This window comes from Pristis pectinata, chromosome 1 (assembly GCF_009764475.1).
Source record: "Pristis pectinata isolate sPriPec2 chromosome 1, sPriPec2.1.pri, whole genome shotgun sequence".
NCBI lineage: Eukaryota > Metazoa > Chordata > Chondrichthyes > Rhinopristiformes > Pristidae > Pristis > Pristis pectinata.
In genome coordinates, this window is record NC_067405.1 from 32,371,476 (window position 1) to 32,384,970 (window position 13,495).

General features: G+C 36.5%; 1 long non-coding RNA gene across 1 annotated transcript; it reads left to right on the forward strand.

Annotated features, from left to right (window-relative positions):
- Positions 1-983: 983 nt before the first annotated feature.
- LOC127574646 (uncharacterized) lies at positions 984-13,264 on the forward strand. The gene is made up of 4 exons (XR_007956945.1): positions 984-1,181; positions 8,472-8,578; positions 9,655-9,771; positions 12,566-13,264. It is a non-coding gene; the product is annotated as an uncharacterized LOC127574646 (long non-coding RNA).
- The last annotated feature ends 231 nt before the right edge of the window (positions 13,265-13,495 follow it).

Genomic DNA, 13,495 nt, shown 5'->3' on the forward strand with positions numbered 1-13,495 from the left:
TATGATGAGTTTTGGAGCCAAGTGGTCCTGATAAAGCCAAAGTGAGTATCAGTGTGCAAGTTATTGTCGAATAAGTACTGCTTGAAAGTACTGTCCATGATACATTCTATTATCCTGTTTAAGATTGATACTGGACTAATTGGATTTGTCCTGCTCTTTGCGAAGGGGGCATTCCTCAACAATGTTGATGAGATGACACTGTTTTAACTGTATTGGAACAGCTTGGTCAGAGATGCACTCATTCTGGATCACTGGTCTTCAGTACTCAAGTCGAGATGTTGTCTAGTCCCACAACCGTTAGCGTATCTGGTGCTCTCACTCTGGTTGAAGACTAACTTCTGTGATGGTAGGGAACTTAATAGAAAGCAGAGATGGATCATTCACTCAGCACTTCTGGCTAAGCACAGTTACAAATACTTAAGCCTTGTTTTCAGCAACCACTTGCTGGGCATCAACATCCATGAAGATAGAGATGTTGTTGGATCCTCTTTCTGCAATTCATTGTTTAGTTGTTTACCACCATTTATGACCAGATATGGTAGGGCTAAAGAGCTGTGATCTGATCCATTGTTTTTGAGATTGCTTTACTCTGTCTATTGCATGCTATTGCGGGACCTTGCAAACTGGTTGCTGAATTTCTTGCATTAAAGCTGTAACTCCTTTCAAAAATACTTCATTCACTGTAAAGCATACTGATTCATTCTGAAAGTGACGTGAAAAGGCTTTACAAACGCAATACTTCTTTCCTTTCATTAACGAATAATTTATTTAATTTCAGAGTTGTAAAGCATCTGGCCTTTGAGACTGTGTAAAGTCAGAAGATTTTTTGTGAATGTCCTAAAAAATTAAGGATGAAATAACATTTATTTCAAACATGGTCTGTGAGCTATGTGAAAATGGATTTCTTTGTTGTCATGATTTATCACGAAGATTGTGCCAGATATTTCCCCTCATCTTCCAGTTAAAATCCAGCAGCTTTTAGCAGCAGCTTGGGACTCCTGAGCACCGGCTGAAATCCAGACCTCCACTCAGCTAAATACTGATCCCATCGTGCCTGCACTGTGTGGGTGGACTTCTCATAGAGTTCAATGGGACCGCACAGATTTTCTCAGATTTCCCAGCACATGCAACTCCATTAGGCCCATCAAAATTAATAGGAAGGCAAGGCTGTGCATGGAAGAGTAAGTAAAAGTTAATTTTCTCTATATTTTGTTTAATTCAGTTATTTTAAATGCATTCCTTTGTGTATAAATGTGTGTGCATTTCTGTGTGTTTTTTTTAGGAATTTTAACTTTGTATTAGTAATTTTGTTATTTCATAATTCTTGAATGTTTGAGAATGCCAGAGGCATTTACAAGCATTCAACTTTGACAGGTGGTGAGCCTGAAGATGAGCCTTATTGGCTGTCAAAGGCATTCTGGGAGCATTGGCCCTTGCACTCGCAGAGGCCGTATGTTCTCCAGGGTCTCACTCCTAGAGGAAGAGGGCATTTTGCAAGAAAGGACATGCTCCATGGGTAAGTAGCCAACAAGCTTACTAGGCACCCTCTTCAGTAGAAGATTCTTCCCATTTATCCTCCTGTAACATATTATTCTCACCAGGTAATGATGTTTAGTTCAGTTAGTCATGCACAATATTAGTTCATCTGAAATTCCTTGCTTTACTGCTTTACTTTGTGAATATTTGCATTAAATTTGTAGGAAGAGCAATTTCATATGAACATGCTAATATTACACAGCATGATTTCATACTAAATGTAGATTAAAGATCTGATTTCGAAGCCTATTTGAAAGTTCCGTAAAACAAACCACAAAATATAATCTTCCTTCCGCCTCAGAAGTTGTAAATTGTTTGCTTTCATTATAAAGTTGCTGGAGCCATTCGCCATTATATGATCAGACCTTCACATCCTGCCCACATAACTTAGCTTTATAAGTAAATCACGTAGCATTATTACTCTTAGACTTAAAGAAATTGCTTCCCTATATCTTCAGTTAAATGAAACATATTCCTAGTTATCACGTAAATTGTAAATTGAATGAATTTGGAAAAGCAATCATGAAACCTTGTCAACGAGGAGAGATTTAATTTTGATCGTAATATTTTTTGCATCTATTCATGAAGTTGTTTTTATTTATGTCATTTATTGAGGCAAAATAGGAAACTTTCATCGTAAAGTTGTGAAGAAATCTTAAAAATTTGCCTGTTCTAGTTGAAACATGGAAGGATGAAATTAAAATTAATTTAATTCTTAGTGTGAATTATCTTCCGAATATTTTCTCCTGTTCCATTTCAATAAAAGACATATGTTTTTTTGGGAATAGATGGTTGGTTCACTGATTTTATTGAAATGATGTAAAAACTTGAATGATGGATGATCTTGAATATTGAAACTTCCATATCCTGTGATATCATTTGGCTTTTATTGCTTGATATTGTGATGTGGTTTGGAAGAGAAATGATCTGAAGAGGTTTCTTTCAGAAATATTTTATTGGTATTTATCTAAGACCAAACTGAATAACCCAGTACAACTGGCTTCATATTTGCATTTGGAATGTACCTTTTAGTTGTGGTGTATTGCTGCTGGGTGGGATCAGGCTCCAATGGGGGCAGCGGTTTCCAATGGACCTGAAAGGCTGCTTAGCAGCAATTAAGAATTAATGCATCATCAAAAGGGTGCTTACACTGTCACGCACAGATCCTAGTATTCCATAATGAGTTTCTTTACTCTCCAAGTATAGGAATTTTAGTTTTTGCAATGCCTTTGAATGATGAAGAAGATGGTGAGGTACCTGAAAATTGTTTGGGCCTCTGCTTTAGATTTTGGATAGAGGCACCGTTGTTCAACTGACTTTGAATCTGTTTGTTGGAATTAAAAACGATATTATGAATTTTAAGTGCAATGATATTAATATTTCTTCTATAGCTATCACATTTATTTCAATGTTACAGTTTCACAACTGCAGAGTTTGGGGGGGAGGGAGTTTTAATCTTTATACCTTTGTTTCCATTTCAGAGAACCCCAAATTTTACATTGTACGACAACAAAATATTTCTATGATTTACATACATGATCCATAGACACAGAAGCTGTTAAGCGTTTCTGACCATCTTCTGTCTTGAACAATCATTAGTGATTGAGTATGTCTTTCACATTACACAAATTCAAATACTGTTCTTACAAGAAGTCTTTCTTATTTGATGTGGATGAGGTTTTTCTTTTACTTAAAATTTTTCTGGTGAAAGCTGAGTTAACGAGATATTCCAGGGTCTTAATGCTAAAGCAGGCTCTTCGCCAAACATTTGCAAATGTGTAAGTTTTCTTTTTGTCTACTCATGTTAGTGTTAGTTTGTTCTAAGCTCTTAGTTTGTCTTTAACAACTAACCTAATTTCTATGATGAAATTTGAAAGAATACAATACCAAACATCGGATGCATTATGTGCCTATTTTTCTAACAGTTCCTTCCTGCACTATAGCCTTGTGCCTGCTTATCTCAGATCATTTGCCAACCATATGTAGTTATTTCATGGTCTGGAAAATGAACTATTAAATACAGGCACCTTCTTGTGTGTCAGTAAAAACACTTCAAAATTTCAAGAATAAAAATTGCTTGCATAGTACAAACACGCAATAGTTTCGGCATAAAGCTAATACTAGATTTTTTAAAATATCTGTCTAAATGTATTTCTGATTTTCTGGTATGTGTTTGTACTTTGGGTTTGCAGAATAATGGCACCTGTAACATGAACTGTAGATTCCTCCTGTAGGTGGCAACAAAATACTGTTGTCTTTTCAAGTCTGTCTCTGATAAAGGCAACTGTGCATTCACTCCAGTTATTGTTTATCAGCAAAAGTTGTTCATGAATGTTAAGTTGTATTCATTCACATAAAAGCAAACACAAGCTAGATTAAATTAATTTTGTATTGGTTCATCCTTGTTGTCATTATTAAACTCATATTAATCAATGTTGCAATCATCCATTCTCTCATTATTTCTTCTTAAGGTTTTGCATGAAAAGTATAGGAAAAGACAAATGGACTTTTCCATGCTGTCAATTCTAATGCTGAAAATTATTTAAACATTGCATATTTACCAGAAATATAGGGCTACAAATTAAAGACTGCGGCTATAACTAGTATCAGCAGGGTATAAAACTCATCTAGCACAAAGCTTATCGTAGAATATATCTCACACTAAACTCAGCTGTATCCTTAAATCCACACATGAGTCTCAACCACATGAGTGACTAATTTTAATACTATGAAAGTACAGGAAGAAGGAAAGATTCTCTTAAAACATGAAAGAGATTTAAAAATGTGGTTAATATGCAAACCTAAGCAATTATTAAAATGTTGCATATGTTCTGACAAAGGGTCTACGACCTGAAACATTAACTCTGTTTCTCTTTCCCCAGATGCTGCCTGACTTCCTGAGTGTTTCCAGCATTTTTTTATTGCATGTGCGGCTGGACTTGCATTGTCAACTGAAATCAGGATGAGTTTGTTTTACCAGAGTTGGCCTCATTTCTGCATTTGACTGAGTTCATGAGTCACCTCAAATCCTAAAACCTGAGTTGTTAAAAGTCTCATGTCTCTTCAGCCTTTTTGCTATGCCAATGCCCATTTTGCATCATTTTGCAGTCTTACCCTAAAAGTGAAAATGATGGATCCAGTTAATCTAATGAAATTCAGTTGATAAAACCAAAAATAAATGGGCCAATGGTTCTCACACACATAATTTGAATGAATTGTGCAAGTTAATGGAATTAGGGTGTTAGCATTCAAAGTGTTTCTTAGCCATCAAAATATTGCTAGCCATAATAATTCCGTTAGTGTAGTGACCATTGTTACATAGTTAAACATTGTTTCTGCGTGACATTTTACATCTATTTATTATTTACCATACACTAGCTGATCTCAAAGAACTGAATACAATAAATGAGAGAATGCATCTTTTTCAACAATATTGATAGTTGGCAATGGAATAAACAAGATATTGTTTCAGCGTCATTGATTTGAAATGGGGATGGAATGTTAGAGTTTCGCAGATTTGCAAGGTAAAGTATAGTAACAAAAAAGAGGAACCAAGAGTTTGGAGGCATCAGGGAAGTGTTCCTGGGGATTAACAATACTATTGCTGGAATATTGAGCTGCAGAAACACAATGGTGTCATGAACTTGGAAGCACTAAGAGGTGGTTCAGTGTTTTCACAACATGTTAAACTATGTCCATGGGTTCATAGACTCATACAGCATGGAAACAGCTCTTTGGCCCACTGTGCCCATGCCAGTCATCAAGTACCTATCTATACTGAACCCGGTCTCCCAGCATTCAGTATATATCCTTCTATGTCGCAGCATTTCAAATAGTCCTTATTAAATGTCATGAGATTACCTGCCTCCATCACTTCCACAGGCACTATGTTCCATGTTTTAACCCCCTTTGGATGAAATAAATTCTTCCTCAAATCATTCCTAAATCCCCTGTGCTCTACCTTAAGTCTGTACCCTCTGGTTACAGACACATCTACTACGAAGACATTTCTCCAAGTCTATGCCCCTCACAATTCTGCGTATCTCAGTCAGGTCATCCTTAATCCTACTCTGCTTCAATGAAAAACTCAGTCTATGCAGTCTCTCCTTATAGCTGAAATGCTCCATCCCAAGCAGCATCCTGGTGAATCTCCTCTACACCCACTCCATCAAAATCACATCCTTCCTATAGTGTGGCAACCGGAACTGCACACAGCACTCAAGCTATGACCTAACTAATACCATATTTATACCATAACCTCACAGTCCATATGATCTTTGCTCTGGTTAATGGAAGCAAGTATCCCATAGGCCTTCTTAACCACCTTATCTACCTGTGCTGCTTTTGAAGATCTTTGGATAAGCACTCCAGGATCCCCTTGTTCCTCAGTACTTCCTAGGGTCTTGCTATTCATTATGTATAAATTAACCATATTGGTCCTCCCAAAATGTAACACCTCACATTCTTTAGGATTAAATACCACCTGCCATTTCATCACCCATTTTACCAACTTATTAATATTGTTCTGTAACCAAAGACTATTCTTATTGTCAACAAAACCATAAATGAACTTACTAATAATACCTCCTACATTCATGTCAAGATCATTAATGCATAGAAAAAACAGCAAGGGTTCCAACATCTATCTTTGTGGTACACCACTGTTCAAAGGCTTGCCATCGCATAAACAAACCTCAACCAGCACCCTCTGTCTCCAATACAATTTGCCAGATTGCTAGTTTTTGTACCTGTCTCCTATGCCCCATCTTTATCAGTACACTTAATCACCTCCTCAAAAAGTTCAATTAAATTAGTCAGACAGGAACTCCCTTAACAAAACCATGCTGACTAACCCTGCCTCTCCAGGTGCTGATTAATCCTGTCTCTCAGAATTTTTTCCAACTATTTCCCTATTCACCATCTATAAGTACTTGGCTTATCCCTGCTGCCCTTCTTAAATATATGTACCACATTCTCTGCCCTCCAGTCATCAGGCACCTCTTCTGTGGTCAGAGATGATTTGAAAATGTCACTATTTCATTTTTGAATGCCCCTTACTCATTGCCTATAAATTTACCTGCAACTAACTACTATCAGTCCATTTTCACAAGGACCTGTCTTATCAAATTGAAATCAGCCTTCTCTCAATTCAGGACCTTAATTTCTGGTCTAGATTTCAATTTATTCTCCTCCATAACAATCTTAAAACATATTGAATTACAGTCTCTATCTTCAAAAGATTAGATCCAGTATCCTCCAGAATCTTAGAGTCTGGCAGTACTTGGATGAAACTTCTGAGTTGTAATCACTGGAGTATTGTTGAGCAGGGTGTGAAAGGTTGTTGGGGTTGTTGTTGTCCTGAGTTTGGTAGAATCTGGAAGGAAACTTTTGTTTGCGAGACTGGTCTCTTTCAGTGAGGAATCAACCATTGGAGAGAGAGTGCGATGGTTTGGTAGCACAAGGCAATGATCTAGGAAGTTAATAATTAATTTTAACATGAAACATATTTCTACAAAAAAATTGCAGCTGGGAAAATAAATGATAGGCTTTGCTGCATAGTGGTGGTTTGGAACTGTTTCTTCTCCGGCAGTCCCTTGGGATCAAGGATGACTTGCTTCCCCTCCAATTCCCTGGGTTCTGCGATGGCTAATGAGGCCAATGTGTGATCTGCAGTCTCTGCCAAATGTAAGGCAGAAGGCCCTGATAATGTGATGATCAGTCACGCACCAGGGACTCACATAAGTTGGTGTATTTTCAAGGAAGGTTTGAGAACATTCTTGAAGAATTTCCTCTGCCCATTTGGAAATCTTCAGAGTAAGACAGCTGTTTCAGGAGTTCACTGTGAGGTATTCAAATTATGTGGCCTGCCCTAGGGAGTTGGCTGAGTGTAATCGGTATCATACTGCTGGGGATGACAGCCTGGGAGATGACACTGATGTTCTTTCAGTTATTGTGCCAATGGATTTTGCTGAGACAGCGTTGGTGGTACCTATCCAGGGCTTGGAGGTGTTTGTAATAAATTGTCTAAAGCAAGCAGATGACAGGGATTGATGTTTTCCAGTAGACCATGAGCTTTGTGTTGGTTTTGAGGTCATAATCTTCAAACATCCATTAACTGGGGCAGCCAAGGGCTGGGCTGATATATTGGAGATGATGCGAATTTCATCACTGAGGTCTTCCTTCATTCAGAGGTAGCTTCTGAGATATGAAGGTGGATGCATTATACTTAAATCTCCAATTCTGATCCTGATTTCACAACTTTTATGCGTCCCTTAGTTTGTTGCTTCCCTCTTACTGCCCTAATTAATTTACCAACCAGATAGTTTCATTAATAATTTAATTCCACAGTATTCCAGGCCTCATCCTTTCAGAAACATTCCTGTTGCTCTTTCCATTTCTCCCCACCCTCCCTGTAACTTAAAACCAACTTGTTTTCTCTCTCTTCCAATTCTAGGGCTTTCGGCCTGAAACATTAACTCTGTTTCTTTCCACAGATGCTGCCTGGCCTGCTGAGTATTTGGGGCATTTTATGTTTTGATTCAGATTCCCAGCATCTGCAGTTTTTTGATTTTCACGTTGATAATAGTGCCCATGTGTCTATATCTTTGAGGCCTAGGATTTCCCCCTTTTCTCTCAAAGGAGAGAGCAATGGAGACTGTCTTTAAATTCAATTTGTATTACCTTAAAATCATTTGGGAAAACACAGAAATTGAAAAGTATTGCAATGCCTTAATGAAAAATGAATGTGCCAAGAAAAATATATTATCTTCAAACAGATATTCTTCTTGATTTATATCAAAGTATTGTTAACTATGCTTGTATGTCTGTAGATCTATATCTTTCTGTTTCAGAAATTCAATTTATTTGTAATAGAAGTATAGACTACTTTTTATATAAATTACTTACTTAAAATAGCTTTTAACATTTATTATCAGATACAGTTTTGTAATCATTTTGAAAAACAAATGAATCCATATTGTTGCAAGTATGGAAGAACATGCCTGCAACTAAGCATCGAGGACTCCTATGAAGATACTCTGAGGTATGTTATGCATTGCACAATATCACTTTGATTGAGGTATATAGTTTTACACAATAATTTGGTTAATAAAATGTAAAACAAGCATTTGAGACATTTGTTATATGAATCTTTATGCAATTATTCTGACCTTTCCATTGCTATTCTCTTTTCACATCGTTATTTATGATAACTTTCTTTAAATTATTGTATGTTACCCTCTCTAGAGACTTTTACAAGATTTTAAAATTTAATATTCTCATAACCTCTGCAGTAGGTGCTTGTCAAGTTAGTTGACACTTAAAGATGATTCCATATTCTCGGAATTCAGGTCAGACACGATTCTCAATTTATATTTGAAAGTTTAATGTCAATAAGAAACTAAACTTGCAGTGTGAAGTACCATTAAATATTCAATGTAGGGAATGGAGAGAAGATTTCTGACACTAAGCACTCTTTAGAGAGCTTTCTTCCATACTAAAGGCATATACAGAGCCCTCTACTAAACAGGATATTTAACGTCTAGCCAGATAGAAGTAAAATGGTATAAGTGGTCTGGTAATACCAGCTATGGCCTCAAGTCATATTTTGTTACTTTGACACTGCATTTGAATTATACTCAATGTCAAATCAGGGCAACCTTATCCTTTCTACAGTCTCTCATTCAGCATCCTTGTGGCTCCAGATTTATACTCTTCCGATTTAGAATTTTTGCAAAGCTGAAAATATGTCAAATCCCATGCTACAATGTAAGCCTAGAAATTCATTCATGGTCATTTGTGCTAAATGTGTTATATAGTAGTGCCAGCATCGTGTACTCGGTGCCTAAAGTCCACTGAAGTCAATGAACTACTGCTTAGGAATGGACTTCTATATTGTAACTCAAATGCACTCAAAAAGGAGTTTAATGTAGAGCTGGCAAAATATATTGTAAACTTCCATATTTTCTAATAAATTATTATGCAACATTTTGAAAACAGTTTATACGTTTTCAACTACTATATAGTGAGGTCATATTTTTCCCCACCATTTAATCTAAAACTTCATACAGTTGTGTTTGATCCTTTTCAACTTGATGGATTTGTTTCTCCTCTTATTAGGTATATGGTTCAGCTTAACCTAAGGTCAAAAAATGGACACCTTTAACTTTGGAAATATTTATTACAAAGTCTATTTGGACAGAATGAGAAAGATATATTGTTTCAGCTTGAGACAAGGTAGGGCAAGGTTTCAATACTAATTTGAATAACTAAGTTTGAGGATATTACTCCTTAGTAATCCCTTTAGTTTCATGATTTTGTGCTGGGTTGAGAAACTAATCTGCAAAAAATTGTAAATAATTGCAAGTCATAATATATTGTTTTGGAACACATGACAGCTTAACGGATTGTCAAAATGGCATATACAACTGCTTTTTCAACAAATCAATTTTTTTTGATGAAACATTATTATGTGGGAATGTCGTTCCAATACCATGGTCCAGTTACTCAGTTCTCAGGGCAGGAAGCATACCTGAATTAGAAGCTATTATACCATTTTGGTATTAAATGATACAGGTCCAGGTTTTTTTATATATGTAAATAGACATTGATAAAATGTGTCAATGACAAGGAATTAGCTCAGCAAAGATTGTAACCATGCTCTTTACATTTATTGATAATTTATTCTCCTCTATTTATCACTCTACCAAAGACAAAGATGATCTTAGTAATGTAGAAGAACAGCCTTCTGCATTAAAATTATTTGTGGAAAAAATAAAGCACAATAATATTGTGTTATGAAGGTACGAATATCTACAGTGAACTAAATGAATTTTCATATGGTAAGCTGTATACAGAAAGCCTGGTCTTCATCCAAGGCTGTAGAAAGATAATTCAAAGTTAAAAATCATTCATTCATCCAATAAAGATAATGAAGACAATCAGAAGAAAGTGTATATGCTGGAAGAAGCTCTACAGAAAAATCACCAATAAACCAATACTACAAATACACAATTGCTCATTCACTGAAAGTAAAGAATGCTTGAATTGCTATAATCATTGCATGTTATCATTTTCCACATACATTTTAAGAGAAATATATTTTCTTTGTTTGGTTCCTTATTCACGCTTTAATGAACTGATTAAATCTTTCCATATTTAACAGAAAGTTTTATGTTACATATTTATGCAACTGAATCCTAAATGCAGCATTAGAAAACCAGTAACAAAAGCTGAGTATCAACTAAATTTTTGGAGATTCTATTTGGTAAATAAGTTTATTGCACATGAATAAATTAGGCCAAATTCCATTGTTCTTACAGTAATCATGAATGGACTGTGCCCAAATTGCCTAATGTTTTAGTCTCCTCATTTAGGAAGGGATTTAGGTGCATTGGAAGGAGTTCAGAGAAGGCTATGTCAATTCCTGGGATGTTGTCCTTAGAAGAATAGTGACTCAAGTTGGGCCTTTACTCATTAGAGTTTAGAAGAATGAGAGGTAACTTTATTGACACCTGAGGGAACTTGATACTTCATTTGCCGAGAGATAATTTAGGAACAGCTTCTTCCCTCCACCATCAGGATTCTGAATAATCCATGAACACTACTTCATTATTCCTTTATTTTGTACTATTTATTTATTTTGTAATTTACAGTAATTTTACGTCTTTGTACTGTACTGCTGCCGCAAAACAACAAACTTTATGACATATATGTCAGTGATAATAAACCTGATTCTGATTCTGATTTTCTTGGGAGAATCTAGAACTAGCAGACAGCTTCAGAATAAGGATCTGCCTATTTAAGACTGGGATGAAGTAGAACTTCTTTTATCAGAGGGTCATGAATCTTTGGAACTCTCTACTTCAAACAGCTGTCAAGACTAAATCATTCACCATGTTCAAGTCTGAGACATACTTTTGATCTATAGGGGAGTCATGGGCCCTGAGGAAACATAAAGGAATATGGAGCAGAGGCCAAGCTTGGATTAGTCACGATTTTATTGAACAGCAGAGCAGGCATGGATGACCACATTGCCCAATCCTGTTCCTGTTATTTATGTTTTTAACTTAACATCCTGTAGTCTTTTGCTATTTAAGCAATGTTCTGCTTTTCTATCCTTTTTACAAAAGTGGATAACCTCAATTTCCATACATTGTAAATTTTTGCCAAATTTGCCAAATATGCCAAATTTTTGCCCATATCCATTTGCAGATTCTTTGTGTCCTCCTCACAGTTTGCTCTCCATCCTGTCCATATCATCAGCAAAATTAACTTCAGTACATTAGGTTCCATCACCTAAATATTTGTTATACATGGTCATGGAGATCTCGGCACTGACCCCTTTGGTACCCCAATAGTTACATCTTACCAACCTGAATATGACCCAAATATCCTGATACTGTTTTCAGCTAATTCTCTGTTCATACTACCCAGTACACTGCAGCTACTGGTTCCCCTCTATCCACCATGTTTGTTACGTCTTTAAGGAATTCTAATAAATTTATCAAAATAATTTCCTTTTCCATGTTCACTCTGCTTAATTTTGTTATGATTTTCTAATTGCCCTGCTACAGTATTATTTTCTTCGTAATGGATTCTAGCATTTTTTCAGTACTAAATCAATTCTGCATCCATCATTCCCATTTGGCTAATTCACAGAAAATTTATCAGTTGCTCTGAGTATTTAATGCAACTTAAAACTATGGGAATCTTTTCAGGAGCTAATAGTAATCTTCTCCTTTTCTGTGTTCTTTGACCCAAACAACAGAGAGATGCAATAAAATTTGTTACAAGTGCACTAGCTTTTGATGTTTTAGACAAACACCAAAAAAAAAGTTGTAGTAATGCATTTACACTCTATGTAAATCCAAGGCAGCTGTCAGGACACTAATGAAAAATTACCACATTGGTGTCTGTTCAACAGTCTCCCAAGTGGCATCAACATCTGACAATCTAAATGTAAGTGCAGCTGTACTTCTTAAGAACTACATATACTGTGTGGTGTGACTTTGCTACCTTGTTGTTCCAGGCACTTCTGTTACTTGAGAGTTACTGCCTCAACTCACGTCAAGGCCCTATGGAAAACATGGACCACTTTCCATACCTCAGGAGCCATTCTTCAGCAAAGGCAAATATCAATGATAAAACTCACCACCATCTTCAGTGCACTAACACAGCTTTTGGTCAATTGGGGAAAAGGATGCTTGAAGGTCAGGGCCTCAAACTGGCATAAACTCATAGTCTACCAGGCAGCAATGAATCATGACCTCCTACATGCTTCTGAGACCTGGACTATCTGTAGCAGGAATTTCAAGGCACTGGAAAGATATGCTACCTCTGCAAAATCCTTCAAATTCACTGAAAAGATAAGCAATATCAGTCTCTTCTCACAAGCCAATATCCCCATAATTGAGGCCCTAGTGACACTCAGTTCCATGGAGGAAACTATGTCACAAACCTGAAACATATACTCTATTTTGAACTCTACCGCAGGACGATACAAGCAGGCAGACATAGGAAAATATATAAGGATGTGCTCAGAGCATCCTTGAAAAAATGCAACAACTCCACCGACTTGGGAATTCTAAGCCCGTGACCATTCAGACTGGAGAAGAAACACTTGGGCTGATATTGAGAATCTTGAGAGGTAGGGTCTGCGATTCTCACATTGGCCTCATCAATCAGCTCACAACCTGCAAAACCAGAGTGGAGGCAAGTCATCCTCAATCCCAAGGAAATGTCTCGTGAGAAGACTGCCTTCAATAAAGAATAATCTAGGTATAGCGCTGTCTCTGTTATTTGCTTTTCAAGAAGCAACTCAAAGAAACTTACAGAAATTAAATTGATGTTAAGTTTCTGCCACTTGAGGGAAAGTAGGTTGAGCTTAAGGAACAGGTAAAAAGGTATAATTTCCACACCATTATAGATAGACGTTGTTGGACCGCTTGGTTTGTGGAAA